We start from the raw sequence: 3,494 nt of genomic DNA on the forward strand, positions 1-3,494 counted from the left end.
CAGTGATTAATAAAGAAAAGATTATTATTATTATTGTTGTTGTTGTTACTGTTGTTATTATTATTATCATTATTATTATTATTATCATTATTATTATTATTATTATTATTGTTGTTGTTGTTATTGTTATTATTATCGCCATCGTCATCATCATCATCATAATCATCATTATTATCATTAAGAAGAAGAAGAAGAAGAAGAAGAAGAAGAAGAAGAGTTGAAGACTGGAATTTGTGATATTGTCCATAGAAGTTCTTCCCTAAGTAATCACTTGGATTATCTTATCACAGCTGATCTACTATCTGTCTGTTTGTCTGTCTCTCCCCCACTCTCTTCCGATATATATATATATATGTGTGTGTGTGTGTGTGTGTGTGTGTGTGTGTGTGTGTGTGTGTGTGTGTGTGTATGTGTGTATGTGTGTATATATATATGTATATATATATGCGTACACATTATATGTTTGTGTATATTTATATATATTACAAACGTTTATTTATTCGAAAGAATAGAGAAGATAGTACTCAATGTGTAAGTATATCATATACTATATTCTATTTAAATTTAATATGTATCTTGTAATTCGAGTTTCATGCCACAACGATCTTCACGCGACGACAGTAAACCTGACTGAAGACACGGCTACGTGAACTTCATCTCACTGTGACATGAAACTCGTCACGTCATATATGCAGTTTAAATAAGTTATGCGTACGTGTCTGATGAATGTGACAGCGACGGAGGAAGAATGCTAGATTGCGTGGCTAAACATATTTCAGTATTTAATAATTCTTCTGTCCATTGAATGTTCAAACCTACTTCTAATTAAATGAATATGCAAGGAACCACTGCATTCGCAGTACAACTTCAATTCTACAAATTAACTTTTATATACTCATATTATAATCTATGCTATAGTCTGTAAGTAAAATTGCTCGAGAGGATAATCTAATCGTTGTGCTACTAACTGATAAGGATGGCTACGGGTTCGACTATACAGGAGGGAATTTGTTGCGTCTCAGTGGAGTCAGGTGTAGCGGGAAGCAGAAAACATTTTCAAAAGATTGGATAATACAACAATATAGTCAACAATCATCGGTAGATTTCCCTCATCATAGACTCAATACCAACAAGCGATTTTCAGTGGAAAGTTCCCTAAGGAAATACGATTTATGCACGCATATGCACATACATGCATACATACATACATACATACATACATACATGCATGCATACATACATACATCCATGCATACATTCATATATACATACATATATACATATACACATACATACATACATACATACATACATACATACATACATACATACACTCATACATACATACATACATACATACATACATACACTCATACATACATACATACAGACACACAGACAGACAGACAGACAAACAGACAGACAGACAGACAGATAGATAGATAGATAGATAGATAGATAGATAGATAGATAGATAGATAATAGATAGATAGATAGATAGATAGACAGATAGATAAACTGATATATATATATATATATATATATATATATATATATATATATATACATATATACATACATCATACACATACATACATACATACATACATACATACACATACAAAACATGCATACATACATAATATCTAATGTAGGATAAAATTCTTTTCGAAAAAAATTTTATCAATGGCCAGCATATTAAAATATACCTTTAAAGGTTAAATTTATAAACAATTCATAAATAAGGGCAAACGAAAAAATTTCTAATGCCAAATATGCCGAAAAATTGGACATATTGTCCATTAACCATATAATTTTTTCACAATACGCACGCTACTCGAAAAGGTCGACAGAAGTTTCTAAAAAATTCCATTATTACCATATCGGACCGATTTCAGGGTTAGCTTATAACAGCCCTCCCTTCGTCAGTGATACATGTGGCAAAAGAAATAAATGAGATACTTACTCATACCCATGGAAGAAGGGTATGAGTAAGCATCCCATTTATTTCTTTTGCCACATGTATCACTGACGAAGGGAGGGCTGTTATAAGCTAACCCTGAAATCGGTCCGATATGGTAATAATGGAATTTTTTAGAAACTTCTGTCGACCTTTTTGAGTAGCGTGCGTATTGTGAAAAAATTATATGGTTAATGGACAATATGTCCAATTTTTCGGCATATTTGGTATTAGAAATTTTTTCGTTTGCCCTTATTTATGAATTGTTTATACATACATATATATATATATATATATATATATATAGGAAGTAGAGAGGCTATACTATTATGCTAATGATGCTATGCTGTTATGCTAATTAATAATGTGTCAATTAGCGGTGTCATTGATAATTTTTTCTTACCTCAATGATGCCGGTCACATATATTAAAGTCCCTTATAGAACTATATTCATAAAAAAGTATAGAGAAAAAAAACATTCATTTGAGAAAAAAACATTCATAACTTTTTTCTTTTAAAACTTCGTTCCATGAGTTTGACTCCATGGAATTCTTCGAATTAAGTTCTATCTTTTAAGCTTAATTAAAATATAGTTTGTATTTAAAATTAAAAAAGTTTATTATACTTAGATCTAGTTCTTTGCTTTATTTTTTTTTTATATTTTACCTCACAATATTTTTATACAAATTTTTGTTGCATGGGGCTAAAATTATGAAATTCTTCATGCTTTCTTCTATCATTGAAACTAAGATAAATATATTTTGCTTTTAAAATAAAAAGTTATTTAGATCTAAACTTGATTGGAGGCGTTTCTCACTCTCCTATAATGTTGCTACAAATTTTTTCTACATGATCAAATCTCAATTTTTTATACCAAAATGTAGCTAGGGACCAGTCCTCTTCAAAAATGTTAGCAGTTTTCAATTTAGTTAAGAACTGAATCAGAGACAAGCTCTGCAAGATGCTGCATGTGAGTAAATAACGGCCATAAGATATTATTCAACTGCTACTGTAGTTGAATGATATATATATTATATATATATATATATATATGTATGTATGTATGTATGTATGTATGTATATTTATATGTATATATTTCTTACGAAACACATAGACCGCATGGAAGTGCTCAAGTCGAACCTGAGGCGTTCAACATGTATAATAAATGAAATGGAAAAAGTTCAAGTTAGGCAAACTACATTGAACACATATTACAAGATACATATTAAATTAAGATAAAAATTGCCCAAAATAAAACATACATTAATATATTAAAAATATAGAAATATATGAAAATTACAAATATATATATATGAACATATAAATATATGAATATGAATGTTTAAACGTAGCAATAATATAATGAATTATAGGGATAAAAAAGTTTTTGAAAAAAGAATTGAAAATATAGTGAAGAGATGATAATAGGCATCAAAATAAGGTTTCAGGTTACATATTAAAAGAAATGTGTGTGTGGGGGTGTATGTCTGTATGTGCATGTGTGTGGGGGGGTGTCATTGTTCAGTTTTATTT

This window comes from Octopus sinensis, linkage group LG4 (assembly GCF_006345805.1).
Source record: "Octopus sinensis linkage group LG4, ASM634580v1, whole genome shotgun sequence".
NCBI classification, from domain to species: domain Eukaryota; kingdom Metazoa; phylum Mollusca; class Cephalopoda; order Octopoda; family Octopodidae; genus Octopus; species Octopus sinensis.